This window comes from Myotis nattereri, assembly GCF_964212035.1.
Source record: "Myotis nattereri genome assembly, chromosome: 10".
In the NCBI taxonomy this organism is placed as follows: domain Eukaryota; kingdom Metazoa; phylum Chordata; class Mammalia; order Chiroptera; family Vespertilionidae; genus Myotis; species Myotis nattereri.
In genome coordinates, this window is record NC_138085.1 from 48,534,933 (window position 1) to 48,552,370 (window position 17,438).

Sequence of the window (17,438 nt, forward strand, 5' to 3'; positions counted from 1 at the left end):
AAAAAAAAAAAAGACCGTACCCTTTTATGTAATGATGTTTTCTTTGAATTTATATTAGTTCACACAAACACTCCATCCATGGTTTTGTTCCGGCCCTCCAGTCCAGTTTAAGAACCCATTGTGGCCCTCGAGTCAAAAAGTTTGCCCACCCCTGGTCTAGTCTCTGCAGATCACTGGGGGAAGGGGTCCAATTAAGAGGAAAATGGACACATGCACAGTGAAGCCAGGGTGACATAGGGAAGGTGCTTGCCCATCAGTCTAATCTGGGAAAAAGATAATTGTCTAGAGGGGGTGGAGCCACTGCAAACACATGCAATCCTGAAAAATTCACTGGATAAGCTCCTAGTTAAAATCCCCAGAGTTCAACAAAAATCTCTCTCTCTCTCCCTCCCTCCCTCCTTCTCTCTCTCTCTCTCTCTTTCTCTCCCTCTCTCTCTCTCTCTCTTCTCACTTGCACTCCTGTTTCTCGCTTGCTCTGTGACCCACACTCACTGTGCACCTCCATAGTCTTGTGGCCCTAGAAGTCACAGGCAATGGACTGCAGCTGGGAACACAAGCTAACCTAGCCCAATGCTGGACTGGACTGGACCTTAATATGGAGCAGAAACTCTGGGCAGTGGCTTCAATCTTAGTTCTGCTGAAGACAAAATGGGACTTTTATTATGATGGGACAGAGGGAGATGGGATCTTGGAAGGGAACATCCTTAATGTCAACTCATCAATAAAGCTTTCCACAACACCTCATTCTCCCATGGGGACCTCAGGAAATTTTTATTTCTGGGGCACTTCCACCAGTAACAGGTGGGGATGCAGAGGACACCCCACTGGTAACATTTATTTCATCTTCCTCAATGAAGAGTAAAATACTATAATGTGAACATTAAGACTGAACATCCGCCGAAACCGGTTTGGCTCAGTGGATAGAGCGTCGGCCTGCGGACTGAGAGGTCCCGGGTTCGATTCCGGTCAAGGGCATGTGCCTGGGTTGCGGGCATATCCCCAGTAGGAGATGTGCAGGAGGCAGCTGATCGATGATTCTCTCTCATCGATGTTTCTGACTCTCTATCTCTCTCCTTTCCTCTCTGTAAAAAATCAATAAAATATATTTAAAAAAAAAAAAAAGACTGAACATCCATTAATTCTGTCATTTTATACAGGGTAGAGGCCCTAAATCTGAGTTTTCCTCCAAGAAATACTTAGGTTGAAATGAACTGTTTTAGAAATGGGACTTACTAAGTGGAGGTTAAATCTAAATAGGTGAAAATGAAAATGTAGTATCCTGAACATCACTATTAGCCTCTGTTCCTTAGGACATAATGGCTCTATTGGAAATTTCCAGAAAGTCATACAGTAATCCTCCTTATCCATGAGAGATACATTCAGGAACGCTCCCAGGGGAAGCCTGAAATCATAGATAGTACCAAACCTATATATGTTTTTTCTATACATATTAACCTATGATGAAGTTTAATTTATAAATTTGTCACAGTTAAGAGATTAATGACAATAACTAATAATAAAGTAGAACAACTACACAATATACTGTTGTGGGGAGGAAGAAACTTTTCTCTACCCTCCTCGGTTTCTCAGCTACTCTAATAATTAAATCTACATGAGACAGAATAGATTCACAAGAGAGAATAACCAAATTTAATTACATATGTAAATATGGAAATCCCATACATAAGAGTTAAAGACGCCACATACAGGAAAGAGAAAATGAGGTATGTATGACATTCTGAGCTGAGGATGAGGTAAGGCACCTGAGGGCTTCACAGGAGAAGGTCATTCAGAGGATGATCTGAAGATCAGATGTTCAGTAATTAGAAGTTTGCCCTGCCCGACTGGTGTGGCTCAGTGGTTGAGCATCGACCCATGAACCAAGAGGATCCTGATTCAATTCTTGGTCAGGGCACATGCCCAGGTTGCGGGCTTGATCCTCAGTATGGGGTATGCAGGAGGCAGCCAATCGATGTTTCTCTCTCATTGATGTTTCTATATCTCTATCACTCTCCCTTCTTCTCTCTCTAAAATCAATAAAAACATATTTTTTAAAAAGTTATTTCTGGGGGAGAACCAAGATGGCAGCATAGGTTAACGCCGGAGTTTGCTGCTTTGAACAACTACTTCAAAAGTGAAACCAAAAAACGGAAGGGACATCACCCAGAACCACAGGAACGCTGGCTGAGTGGAAGTCCTACAACTAGGAGGAAAGAGAAACGCATACGGACACTCAGAGGAGGCGCAGTGCTGAAGTCAAATTCTGAGGTGCGGAGTGCGCGGAGCGGGCTGGCGGCGGAGGGCGCGGTTGGCGTTTTCAATCCGGAGGGAGTCGCAGACTCTGAGCTCCAGATACAGGCGAGTCTTTAGGGACCCAGACTCAAACGGGAGAAGCGGGACTGTCTGGCTTCGGTCAGAGCGAGTGCAGCTTTCTCTCCGAGGTTTGCAGCGGTCGCTGGGACTCAGAGAGGCAGGGCCCCTGGGGACAGGACTGAGAGCCGCCATAACTGCTCTCTCAGGCCCACCCTATTGATCCTGTGCGACCTGCACCGCCCAAGCCCTGCACAGAGGCATTTGCCGGATAGCCTCAGGCAAAGGCTAGATTAGCACCTCCCTAGAGGACAGAAGTTCTCTCACTGCAGACACAGCTGATTCTCATAGCCACTTGGCCTGGAGGTCAAACCCTCCCTGGAATTAGCTACAACAATCAAGATTTAACTATAAGACTGTGAACAAAGACCACTAGGGGGTGCACCAAGAAAGCATAACAAAATGCGGAGACAAAGAAACAGGACAAAATTGTCAATGGAAGATATAGAGTTCAGAACCACACTTTTAAGGTCTCTCAAGAACTGTTTAGAAGCCGCCGATAAACTTAATGAGATCTACAAGAAAACTAATGAGACCCTCGATGCTATATTGGGGAACCAACTAGAAATTAAGCATACACGGACTGAAATAAAGAATATTATACAGACTCCCGACAGCAGACCAGAGGAGCGCAAGAATCAAGTCAATGATTTGAAATGCGAGGAAGCAAAAAACACCCAAACGGAAAAGCAAAATGAAAAAAGAATCCAAAAATGCGAGGATAGTGTAAGGAGCCTCTGGGACAACTTTAAGCGTACCAACATCAGAATTATAGGGGTGCCAGAAGATGAGAGAGACCAAGATATTGAAAACCTATTTGAAGAAATAATGACAGAAAACTTCCCCCACCTGGTGAAAGAAATGGACTTACAGGTCCAAGAAGCGCGGAGAACCCCAAACAAAAGGAATCCAAAGAGGACCACACCAAGACACATCATAATTAAAATGCCAAGAGCAAAAGATAAAGAGAGAATCTTAAAAACAGCAAGAGAAAGAAACTCAGTTACCTACAAGGGAATACCCATACGACTGTCAGCTGATTTCTCAACAGAAACTTTGCAGGCCAGAAGGGAGTGGCAAGAAATATTCAAAGTGATGAATACCAAGAACCTACAACCAAGATTACTTTATCCAGCAAAACTATCATTCAGAACTGAAGGTCAGATAAAGAGCTTCACAGATAAGGAAAAGCTAAAGGAGTTCATCACCACCAAACCAGTATTATATGAAATGCTGAAAGGTATCCTTTAAGAAGAGGAAGAGGAAGAAAAAGGTAAAGATACAAATTATGAACAACAAATATGCATCTATCAGCAAGTGAATCTAAGAATCATGTGAATAAATAATCTGATGAACAGAATGAACTGTTGATTATAATAGAATCAGGGACATAGAAAGGGAATGGACTGACTATTCTTGGGGGGGAAAGGGGTGTGGGAGATGAGGGAAGAGACTGGACAACAATCGTGCACCTATGGATGAGGACAATGGGTGGGGAGTGAGGGCGGAGGGTGGGGCGGGAACTGGGAGGAGGGGAGTTATGGGGGGGGAAAAAGAGGAAAAAATGTAATAATCTGAACAATAAAGATTTAATTAAAAAAAAGTTATTTCTGGTAATAACTCTTATTATGGGCAAGGCTCTCAATTTAAATATTTTACAGAGAGGTAAAAGTTTCTTTTGGGCCTGCAAAGCCTCTATTGCCTTCAGCTCAAAATGATCCACAGGCCAAAGTAGCACATCTTGGCGAGGTCCGTTCTGAACTCCTTTATTTTAATGCAAGTTATGTGAATGTGGTCCCTCTCCTCCCCTCCCTTCCCCTCCCTCCCTTCCCCTCCCCTTCTCTTTTCTCTCTCTCTCTCTCTCTCTCTCTCTCTCTCTCTCTCTTTCAAACTATCTTACTATACTGTACCCACCCTTATTGTTCCTTTGATGATATGAGATAATAAAATACCTATGTGGTGAGATAAAATGAGGTGAATGACATAGGCATTGTGACCTAGCGTTAGGCTACTACTGACTTTCTGGCGTTATGTCATGATGTTGTCAATGGGTGAATATCAGAAGCAGATGATGTGGATCAGGGGTCCTCAAACTACGGCCCACGGGCCATATGCAAATACAAATATTGTATTTGTTCCCGTTTTGTTTTTTTACTTCAAAATAAGATATGTGCAGTGTGCATAGGAATTTGTTCATAGTTTTTTTTTAAACTATAGTCCGGCCCTCCAACAGTCTGAGGGACAGTGAACTGGCCCCCTGTTTAAAAAGTTTGAGGACCCCTGATTGTGGATGGTTGGGGAAATTTAATATTTTAAGACTGAAGTTGACCTCAGGTAACTGAAATTACAGAAAGCAACACTGAGGATAAGAGAGGATTACTATACATACTTCTGTAAACATCTTTAATTTGGAAAGAAAAACACTTCTCTGCTCACTCCACTACAACACTCACAAAATCTCAGTATTATGTTTCAAAGTTCAATGTACTTAAAACATTTTGAAGGTTAGGGTTAGAAAGGAGTATGTAAATTCTGCCATTTTATACTCAGTTTCTCCCTTTATAGGACGATCAGGAAGTGAGTCCAATCCATCATTACCCATGGAAGCCAAAGCAGTATTATGATGGTAAAAAGTCATTGGTTTCAGAGTTAGACAATTTGGATAGAGATTTGGCTCTATTATTATTAGCTGTGTGACCTTTGAAAAGTTGTTTAATGAGTCTTGGTTTCCAAATCTAGAAAATAGAAAAATAATACCTATCTAATAGGACTGATATAGACTAAATAAGGTAGCACATGTGGCAAGCACCTAGAATCATGTCTAGTGTGAAATAGACTCAATAAATGTTATCCTCTCTTTCTACTACTACACACATCCTATCCCCTGACACTTTAAGAGTTTTACTAAACACTTAACTACTAGTTCTGTTTTCTTCAAAACAGGCACTTGGCTCTTAAAAGTGTCTAATAAATAGGCATGTGAAAGACTCCTGGGGCCTGACATTGCCCATGAGAAAACAAAAATGTTCTCATATTGGGGAATATCACCAACTGCTTCAAGCTATGACAAGCCCCAAACAGTAAATCAATTCCTAAATGTTTTTATAGTATTACATCTTGAGAGCTTCATGCTTTTCAATAGTCCTTTTCTCCTTTCAAGGATCAGGCATGCTATTTGCCCTCTTTCCCCTTCTGAATAGAGGTTTTTATGCAACAAGATGGATTTAAATATTAGGAATCAGAAAAGGCCAGGTTCAACCATGAAGAAACTGGCAGTCTCGGGACTAGGTAGTAAGCCTTTAATAACCTTTTAGCATCTAAATTTTTGTGCTTTCTTTTCATGGGAATAGTAGACTTGCTGATGTACTGATTCAAACATGTCTGTGTAATTCTCTCACCTACTATTATCATGAAATTCTTAGCATACAGAAGAGTTCTCACTGAAGTCCAGAATCTCAAGACTCTAACTAGAATCTAATAAAGGATGTTTCACTACCTTTCCCACTTCATGGTACAGACTGTGAAACGTGGCACTTCTGAACTAAAGGCACTTGAAAGTACTGATTTTGAGAGAGAGAGAAAAACATTTAATTTATTGTTCCACTTATTTATGCATTCATTGGTTAATCGTTGTATGTGCCCTGACCCAGGATCGAACCCAAAACCTTGGCATGTCGGGATGATGCTTCAACTGAGCTACCCAGCCAGGGCCTGGGACTTGAAAGTACTGATGGCTACAAATGATTACAGTATAAGAAGCACTAAGAGATAAGGTACCTGTCTTAGATTTTTTATCACACAAACATAATTGTCTCCACTCCAAGAAGCTCTGGGTCAATGTCTACACATTCCTTTACAGGGCTGACCACCCTGTCAGATCTAAAAGAGAAAGTGGATATTAGAAACGCAATCAGCGTTTGATTTGTGGCAGCATGTTCTCAAAGTGAGGATCATAAAACACTAAGTCAATGAATTAGGCACCAAATACTTATTGAATGTCTTATACCAGGCAGTATAGTTCTAGATACTGAGAATTAAGCTGTAAACAAGATAGAGTATCTGCCCTTCGGGAGCTCACATTCTAATGGGGGGGTGTAGGGGAGAGACAATAAATTAAAACACTTTAATTTAGGCAATTTCGGTAGATCAATATTTTTTTACCTATGTAGACATGGAGACCAAAATTTTTCACATAATGAGAAAACTACTACCAGGCAGTTTTCTCAAGGAGGTAAAGAAAACTGAATAAATTATAGATAGAGGCTGACCCGGTTCCAAAATTCAATTCTCATATTGTTGTCTCTCTGATATGGACTTAGCATCACTGCTTCTGTCCTTTGGTAACACATACAAAACAAGATGAGATCATTCATAGGAAGGTGATGAAGACGTAAACAGTTTAAAATTACAGAGCACAGACTAGAAATCTGAAGATCTAGGATCTACTTCCAATTCTTTCATTTAATATTCACATGAACTTGGGTAATTCACTTAAACTCCTAGAGCCTGGCTTTCTTTTTTCTTTTCTTTTTCTTAATATGCATTTATTGATTTTTAGAGAGAGAGAAAGGGAAAGGAATCGTGACATAGCAACACTGATGACAAACATCAATCAGCAGCCTCCTGCACACTCCCTGCTGGGGATTGAGCCTGCAACCCAAGCATGTGCCCTGACCGGGAACTGAACCAGTGACCTCTTGGTTCATGGTCAAAACAACCACTGAGCTACACTGGCCAGGTGTGCCTGACTTTCTTCATCTGTTCTATCCCACTTTGTAGGATTTTTTAGGAAAACCTTAAATGAGGCAATAAGACAACTTGAAAAAATTAAAACATTGGAAACAGACCAACCATACTGCCTAATCAAAGTGTATGAAGAGACAGAAATAACTATATTTAAAATCCAAATGAATTCCTTCTCTTGTATATTAGGTGTTTTGAAGCCTTTGCTTCCATTCTGTTGTTCAAAGGGCCCACCCTTTGGAGAAAATGGATCCTAAAAAGTGATGTAAGGAATCACATAGACCTTCTTAGTGATTACTCCCCACTAAGCCAAGATCAGAAAATTACTTTCTGAAAGGAATTTCATTTCTTGATATCCTATCCCATGATTAAAGTCCTTATGAGTTATTCTTGCTGATTACTATCAACTAGGAGGTAGGAAGTAAATATTAAGTCCCTTCTCTTAACTGTTAAGACACAGATTATCAAGAACCACAATGTAATACTCTCTTTTCTCCTTCAAAGACTATCCTTTCATTTTCCTTTGGTATCTCTATAGCCATCATTTTAAATTCAATTGTCCATAGAGTCGGGGGTGAGGGTGGGGGGGGGGGCAACTAGAGAGGCAAAGCAGTCTGGGCATATAGTAAGAGTGAGAAGTGGTGGGACTAAAGTGGTGAGCATAAGAATTATCCAAAAGAATCATCATTTCTCAGCTCTAGCCTATTATTTATAGAAAAATGGGCTATGTGTTGATAGATGTTTGCTATTTCAAAAGATTACAGAAACCACATATTTCTATGACACTTCTGAAATTTTATTTACAAAATGCCCATAGTCTCCCAGGGCAACTATAAATTCATAGTGCAGATTTCTTCTGTCAGTGAAAAGGTGAGTCATTTATTTTAAAAGTATTTATTGATGCTGATATATAACTTATCATTATTCTGATTTGAGGAAGTAAATATCAAGGGGGGGCCTTGCAAGCTAGACAAAGGAGAAAGGACATTTCAGGTTAGGCATACATGTGCAAAGACATTGAGGTAGAAAAAAATGACTAGATCAGTTCGGCTGAAAAAAAGAATTCTTTTAGAGAAGGAATGGGACACAGATGAGGGAAAACAGTGAAAAACACTAAATTCTTGAGTAAAGAGTTAATGTTTTCATAATAATCTTTAAAAGATAGTCTACAAACCATGGAGAGTCATTATGAGGAGGGAGATCATTATCTATACTAATAAAAGGGTAATATGCAAATTGGTTGTGACACCCTAACAGTCATGACCATACATGCTAATTAGTCATGACCAGTATGCAAATTGACCACCACTCCAACTAGTAAGAGAGGGATATGCTAATTAACCCTGGCATGCTAACTGGTCATGACCAGTATGCAAATTGACCGTCACTCCAACACACAGATGGCTGCCTCCATGTGGCCATAAGACGGCCGCCACAAGATGGCCAGCAGGGGAGGGCAGTTGGGGCAACTGGGCCTGCAGGGGAGGGCCATTTGGGGGGACCAGGCCTGCAGGGGAGGGCCACTGGGGGGGGACCAGGCCTGCAGGGGAGGGCCATTGGGGGGACCAGGCGTGCAGGCAAGGGCAGTTGGGGGCAACTGAGCCTGCAGGGGAGGGCAGTTGGGGCAATCAGGCCAGGAGGGGAGGGCAGTTGGGGTGATCAGGCTAGCAGGGGAAGGCAGTTGGGGGCGATCAGGCCGGCAGGGTAACAGTTAGGTGTTGATCAGGCTGGCAGGGGAGTGGTTAGGGGGTGATCAGGCTGGCAGGCAGAAGTGGTTAGGGGCAATCAGGCAGGTAGGCAGGCGAGCGGTTGGGAGCCAGCAGTCCTGATGGGATCAGGCCTAAACGGGCAGTCGGACATCCCTCAAGGGGTCCCAGATTGGAGAGGGTGCAGGCTGGGCTGAGGGACACCCCCCCCCCCAGTGCACGAATTTCTTGCACCAGGCCTCAAGTATTTCATATTCTGCTAAAAGTTATATGTTGCTGTTCTTCCCTTCCGCGCGCTCCCTCCTCCCCGCCAAAAATAGAGAATAAGGCTGAATGTTGACTCTTGAAACTTGAAGTTCTAAAAAATTCCCAAATGAATGCCAGTTTAACCAACCACACTGTAAGTCAACTTTGTTGGCGCTGATGGTCAGGCTTTCAAAGCAAAAATTAAATGATCTCCAAAGGGCTATTTCGTTCTGATCAATAAAGACATTTAGAATTTAAAACCCAGAAAAGGTTACTGGACAGTTTGGCACACTGTCAAGTTCATCATCAGACAGAGCTCTCATCCAACTGCCTGTCAGCTAGCAAGAAGCTGGATGGAAGGCTGGCCTCATAAAAGTCTTCCATCAAGGGCACAAGCCCCAGAATACTCCACTATCCACATTCACCAGGTAGAGACAAGCCACAGAGCCATTTCTGTTTTATTCTGCAACAAATGATTCCAGTCCAGTTGATATTCTCAGTAAAAGTCCTGGAAACAAATAGACAAGAGGATAGAGCTTATGACTTTCATCATAACCTGTGATATTAAAATACCAAATTAGATGAACTTTGTTCTTTTAGAGAAAATATCCCAGAAGCAGTGTTGGAAAAGGCCAAGCACACAGTTCTAAGGAACTTAGACTTTATTATGAATGCAATGAGGGTATCATTAAAGATTTTTGGCCAGATAAATGACATAATCAGAGCATATTTTTAGAAACACTAACTTGGTGGTAATATTCAGAATGGTTTAAAGAGGGGAGAAAGATCAAAAGTAGAGAGACCAATTTAAGCAAATGTATAGAGTTGAGAATGAACATGGTAAGTCTGTACTTCTGGACCTCTTAGGGCCTAAGAAACCGTCAGGAACTGTTGTTACTCTTTCAGGCATGTATCTTTCTCTTATATACGCATAAACTATCTCACGCATGTTTACATCCCACACATGTGCCTCTACTTCTATTTACTGGTTCTATTCTTTCCAGAAAACTTCTGCACTAAACAGATGGCCAATTATTATTAACCTACCACAAGCTCCATGTAACCTCTCAGCTACAGTGCTCATCATCATTTGGCAGCTCCCCTACATTAAAAAGCTGAAAGTCCTAAGAAGAGTCTATCTTACCCAAATTATTATCTGTCTTAGCTAAGACTGTCATACCAAACCATGTCACAAATACCTATTTAGCCTGTTGATGGGCTACCCTTGTTCAGAATTCCCTCTGATCTAATTAGCTGGGACCAGCAGGGAAAATAGCTTCTCTTGGGTTGATTGGCAGGACAGGGCAGACAATGACAGACTTTTGAAACATTTTATTTTTCATTTACAGTTGACATACAATATTATATTAGTTTTAGGTAGTGACCAGATAGTTATGTACCTTATGAAGTGATCACTCTGATAAGTCTATTACCCATCCGAAACCACACATAGTTATTACAATATTATTGACTATATTCCCTACGCTGTAGTACTTTACATCCTTGTGACTATTTTTATAATTGGCAATTCATACTTCTCCCCACAATCTCCCCTTCTATCTGGCAACTATCAACTTGTTTTCTGTATCTATGAGTTTGTTTCTGTTTTGTTTGTTCATTTGTTTTTTAGATTCCACATATAAGTGAAATCATATGGTGTCTGTCTTTTTCTGTCTGACTTATTTCATTTAGCATAATACCCTTCTATGAGTATCCATGCTGTTGCAAATGTTAAGATTTATTTTTAATGGCTGAGTAGTATTCCATTGTATACATATGTACCATATCTTCTTTATCCATTCATCTATTGATGGATACTTAAGTTGTTTCCATATCTTGGCTATTGTAAATAATGCTACAATGAATATAGGGGTGTATGTATCTTTTCAAATTATTTTTTTTGGATTTTTGCAGATAAATACCCAGAAGTGGAATTGCTGGGTAATATAGTAGTTCTATTTTTAATTTTTTAAGGAATCTCCATACTTTTTTCCATAGTGGCCACACTAATTTACAATCCCACCAACAATACATTAGGGTTCCCTGTTCTCTACATTCTCTCCAACACTTGCTATTTGTTAATTTATTGATGATAGCCATTCTGACTGGTGTAAGATGATATCTCATTGTGGTTTTAATTTGTATTTCTCTGATGATTAGTGATGTTGAGCATCTTTTCATGCGTCTATTGGCCATCTGTAAGTCCTCTTGCTATTATAGCTCAGGAAGAGCAGAAAATAAGCTATCCTAGGTAGAGCACAGAGAACTTTTAAAGCCAAGTAGACATGATGGCTATTTAAGATAAGCAAACAGCCCAGCCAGTGTGGCTCAGTGTTTGAGCATCAACCTATGAATTAGGAAGTCACAGTTTGATTCCCAGTCAAGGCATGTGCCTGGATTGCAGTCATGGATCCATCCTCAGTAGGGGGCATGCAGGAAGCAGCCAATCAATGATTTTTGTATCTCTCTCTCCTTCTCCCTTCCTCTCTTTTTTAAAAAAGATAAGCAAACACATAAGATTAATTGGTATCCAACAAAAACAAATTGTTCATTCTACTAAAAATGGTGTATATGTGCACATGTGCGAACCTTAATTCAAGCAAACCACCATATACAAAGACTTAGTTTCTTTTCTAATTAAATCTTTATTGTTCAGATTATTACATTTGTTCCTCTTTTTTCCCCCCATAGCTCCCCTCCACCCGGTTCCCACCCCACCCTCTGCCCTTACCCCCTCTCCCCACTGTCCTCATCCACAGTTGAATGATTTTTGTCCAGTCTCTTCCTGCATCCCCCACACCCCTTTCCCCCAGAGAATTGTCAGTCCACTCCCTTTCTATGCCCCTGATTCTATTATATTCATCAGTTTATTCTGTTCATCAGATGTTTTATTCACTTGATTTTTAGATTCACTTGTTGATAGATATGTATTTGTTGTTCATAATTTTTATCTTTACCTTTTTCTTCTCCTTCCTCTTCTTAAAGAATACCTTTCAGCATTTCATATAATACTGGTTTGATGGTGATGAACTCCTTTAGCTTTTTCTTATCTGTGAAGCTCTTTCTCTGACCTTCAATTCTGAATGATAGCTTTGCTGGGTAAAGTAATCTTGGTTGTAGGTCAGGGGTGGGCAAACTTTTTGACTCGAGGGCCACAATGGGTTCTTAAACTGGACCGGAGGGCCGGAACAAAAGCATGGATGGAGTGTTTTTGTGAGCTAATATAAATTCAAAGTAAACATCATTACATAAAAGGGTACGGTCTTTTTTTTCAATAGTTTTATTCATTTCAAATGGGCCGGATCCGGCCCGCGGGCCGTAGTTTGCCCACGGCTGTTGTAGGTTCTTGGCATTCATCACTTTGAATATTTCTTGCCACTCCCTTCTGGCCTGCATAGTTTCTGTTGAGAAATCAGCTGACAATCGTATGGGTACTCCCTTGTAAGTAACTAACTGGTTTTTCTCTTGCTGCTTTTAAGATTCTCTATCTTTTGCTCTTGGCATTTTAATTATGATGTGTCTTGGTGTGGTCCTCTTTGGATTCCTTTTGTTTGGGGTTCTCTGCGCTTCCAGGACTTGTAAGTCTATTTCTTTCACCAGGTAGGGGAAGTTTTCTGTCATTATTTCTTCAAATAGGTTTTCAATATCTTGCTCTCTCTCTTCTTCTGGCACCCCTATAATTTGGATGTTGGTTTGCTTGAAGTTGTCCCAGAGGCTTCTTACACTATCTTCATATTTTTGGATTCTTTTTACTTTTTGCTTTTCCGGTTGGGTTTTTTACTTCTTTGTATTTCAAATCTTTGACTTGATTCTTGCGATCCTCTAGTCTGCTGTTGAATCTCTGTATAATATTCTTTATTTCAGTCAGTGTATGCTTAATTTCTAGTTGGTCCTTTTTCATATCCTTGAGGGTCTCACTAGATTTACTGAGGGTCTCACTAAATTTATCGGTGGTTTCTAGAAAATTCTTGAAAAACCTTATAACCGTGGTTTTGAACTCTATATCCAGTAGTTTGCTTTCCTCCATTTCTGTCATTTGTGACCTGTTTCTTTGTCTCCGCATTTTGGCTGCTTCCCTGTGTAAATAGGGTGGCTTTCTGTGCTAGGTGTCCTATAGGGCCCAGTAGCTTAGCCTCCCCAATTACCTGAGGTGGACACTCTTGGTGCACCCCTTTGTGGGCTGTGTGCACAGTCTTGTTGTAGTTAAGCCTTGGTTGTAGTTGGTATCACTGGGAGGAATTGACCTCCAGGCCAATTGGCTGTGAGAATCAGCTGTGTCTATGATGGGAGAACTTAGGTGCTGGAGACACCCTTATGGAGCAAGACTTGCTTCAGTGGGGCTTTGGTGCTCACTGAGTCTGCCCCCTGAGTGTGTCCCTTATGGATCTGAGGAGTTGTAATCTGGATGGTCCCACTCTGACCACTGGGTATACTGGCACTTGGATCTCTAAGGAGGTGCTAATTTAGCCTCTGCGTGAGGCTACCCAGCAGGAGCTATGGAGAGATCTGCAGATTTCTCTTCTTTGTTTGGGATTTGGAGGTGCCCAGATAAGGCCCAGCTGTGAAGCAATGCAAGCTGCTGTGGGGCCTTGGACCTTCTTTTGGATGTTCTGGGTCTCTCTGATCCAGCTGCAGTTTGTTAGGTAATTTTAGATTGCAAAGGGCCAGGGCATTCATATGCAAAAGCCTCTGTGCACAGCTTGGGTGGGGCGGGGTCTCAGGAAATCAACAGGGTGGAGCAAACAGCAATGGCTGATCCTCAGCCTTGCCCTAAGAGGCCCCGGGTCTCAGTGTCCCGCGGTAATCACTGCAAGCACCTCTGAGAGAAAGCTGCCTTCGAGTTCCGCCTGCTGCCAGACAGTCCAGTTTCTCCCGGTATGATTCTGGGTCCCCAGAGACTCGCCTGGAACTGGAGTTCAGAGCAGTCAGGAGCTTGTGCCTCCCTTCCAATTGAAAAGGACAATTGCATCCTCAGTTGCCAGCCCTTTCCATGTGCGCCTCCGTACCTCTGCACTTTACTTCCGCACCTCCTCTGAATCTCAGTGTGCTTTTCTCTTCCTTCTAGTTGTAGAATTTCCACTCAGCCAGCCTTCCTATGGTTCTGGATGATGTCCATTTTGTCTTTTAGTTGTATTTTTGAAGTGGTTGTGCGAGGCAGCAATTTCCGGTGTTTACCTATGCTGCCATCTTGGTTTCCCTCATTGTCTTTTAAATATAATCCTCTAATGCTGAAAATGTATTAAAATTTAAAATACTTGATGTTCATATGATTTTTTCTAAGAACTTATATATTATTTAGCATGAATAACACATTTACTCTATTTAAGTTTAATAAATTCTATTTAGGTTTAATATTTATAAATCACTGTGTAATCTAAAACCCAAAATACAAACCCCTAAACCAAATTACCATAGGCGAGGAAGATAACAGACAAGAATTTAAATAGAAATTTAAACTCAAAGCAAGTAATGTCACCCAGATTCTAACAATTATATAGAAATAAATATTTTGTGTTTTCTTCGCATTTTGTACAACTCTCATTCTACTACTATATTGTATATATTTGCCTTCTTTATATGACTGTTTCCTTAACCTAGAAGACAGACTATATTTGTTTATAGTTGTATCTCTAGTACCTAAAATTGTATCTGGAACATAGCAGGTACTTCTAAATGATGAATGAGTGGCTGGTAGGAAGGACATAGAATGGAACAAACTAAGGGATGTTTTGAATCCTGTAAGCCTATATTAATGTCCCACAACAACTTCATAAAAAAAGAATACAGGTAGAATATATACAACTTTAAAATTTGTATTATTTAAGAATGATTTATTGTGGATAATAAATATTCCATTACTACCTACATTGTTGATCTCAGAAAACATGAACATAGCAAGTTTTTCCTGAGCTGTTACCATCTATGAACAAAATTATTCTTTCTAGTCATTATTTAGGGTTAGTATGAAGATGAATCAATTCTTAAAATTGCTCAATTGATCTACTCAATGAATTATAGAATTCAAGTAAAAGTTGAAAGCAAAGTAAAAGTTAATGCAAAGTTATTAAGATATGACTGTGCTCTATATACAGTCTCAACCCCACAACAAGCTCATGGTAGTACAGAAGAGATGTATATACACAATAAATGACAATTCAAAAGAAAAATGTCAAAGAGGAATTGAAACAGTTTAATCCTGGCATTGTGAATGTATACACAAGGGAGATTTTAAGTCCGACAGGAGGAATTAAAGAGATTCATGAAGGAAATGCTATCTGTTCAAGAATTTTTACAGGAAGAAATAGAGGAAGGGATATTTCAGAGTAGAGAGAACAGCAAAAGTAAAAAAGTAGTACAGAGATTGTATAACAATCTAGTCTAGTCTAATAGAAGGAGAGTTAGGATGAAATACAGTCAAGGTGATATTTTATAATAAGGCATTAGGACTTTCGGTAATGGAAGTCATTTGAGAGGAGATCAATGGTCAAGTGTGTATTTCAGGAAGCAGTATGAAAAACTAGAAAGGCAAAGTTTAGAGCCCAGTAGAAGAGACCTGATTTAGGGCAATGGCCATGGAAATGAATTAATGAATGAATGAATGGGCACATAAAATACTGTAGACATACAGGCGTAGGCAACCAAATGGATTAGAGGTAAGGGATCGAAAAATAATGACAATCACTGATATTTCCAGTCTGGGTTATAAGATGCCATTAATTGAAACAGGAAATGAGAAGAAGAAATATGATTGAAGTAAAAATAACACATTCATGTAGAGTTATGTTTCTATTCAAAAGTTAACAAAATTAATATGAACCTAAATTATCTTTGAATGCTAGCTATACTGTGTAGTCCTGGTGAACCTTTTTTTGTTGTTATTGTTAATCATCATCCGAGGATATTTTTCCATTAATTTTTAGAGAGAGTGGTAGGGAGGGGGAGAGAGAGAGAGAGAGACAGACAGACAGACAGACATTGATGTGAGAGAGACACATTGATTGTTTGCCTTCCACATGCCCTGACCAGGACCAGTGATCAAGCCTGCAACCAACGTACGTGCTCTTGACTGGAATCAAATCCAGGACCCTTCAGACATGGCCGACAATCTATCCACTGAGCCAAACCAGCTAGGGCCTGGTGAACCTTTAATAACAAAATGTTATGCACACTAAGGACATTTAGGTGATAAATAATAAAAGTAGTGTACACTGTTCTCTGTAAACTTGTAAATATTTTTTATAAGAGGGACCATTATCATTAATTATTAAGCACCCATCAGAAATTTTTAGTTCAGCATAAAATGCAATAATCAGAACAGACTGAAATTACCATTTCATGTTTTTATCTTTGAACTAGAAAAAATGTCAAACTACATTATAATAATCCTTATAGTTCTAAAAGGAGCAATTGTGGACTTACAGTGATCTAGAAAGATTAAAAACCAGTTTTTAAAATTCATCTCTACTTTTGCTTTTAATTTATGTGAAGCAGCTCTCTAACCTTTTAAAGACCACAAACTACATTTATAAATTAGGATAATCATACTTGCCTGCTCACTTCATAGTCATTTGAGAATTATGAGATAATGTTCTTGTAGCTCTCTGAACCATATAGACAAAAGGCATTAATTATCAATGATAAATGGAATTATTCTGATGTCATTTTTTCTACCTCAGGTTTACCTAAGTTTGTGCTTGGAAGAGACTACAAAATTTAAGATAAAATACTTTAGATATAAATCTTGGCTTGTCTAATCTAGATGTAGGCCAGTTACAACTACAGAGCCTATGTAGACCATTTAAAAGAATACAAATAAGATAAAATGTGTATAAAAATAATGGTTACCAACTAAAGAATAGAAAACCATTTAGAAAACAACTAATGGTGGCATATTTTTACCTAACTACAAAAAAGGTCAAATAAGCCTTTTTGAGATGTCATAAAACTGAATATTTTAAAAAATAATTTTAACAGACCAGGTATTTAATTAGGTTCTTTATAAGAAATTTAGAACACCAGTTTATAGGAATAAATCCCATTTGCAAGAGCAACACAGAGCAGAGTATGAAAAACTAGAAAGGCAAAGTTTAGAGCCCAGTAGAGCCCTGGAACTGAGGAACAGCTTTGATTTTTGGCAGAATTTTCAAGTCCGCAGCTTTCTGATCAACCTTGTACCGCACTGTAATCTTGTATTTTACTTTCGGTGTCAGAGATCTCACCCTCCTGGTGTCTGGGCTTGTGCATGCACAGCTTCTTCTTTTTAATTTTTATTTATTGACTTTAGAGAAAGGAAGGGGGAGATAGCGAAACATCGATTTGTTGTTTCATTTATCAATGCATTCGTTGGTTGATTCTTTTTAATATTTTTTTTAT

General features: G+C 39.8%; 1 protein-coding gene across 1 annotated transcript in view; it reads right to left on the minus strand.

The window, feature by feature from the left end:
• The window catches only part of COMMD1 (copper metabolism domain containing 1), an 80,528-nt gene that overhangs the window by 18,162 nt on the left and 44,928 nt on the right, over nt 1–17,438 (minus strand). The window lies entirely within an intron of this gene.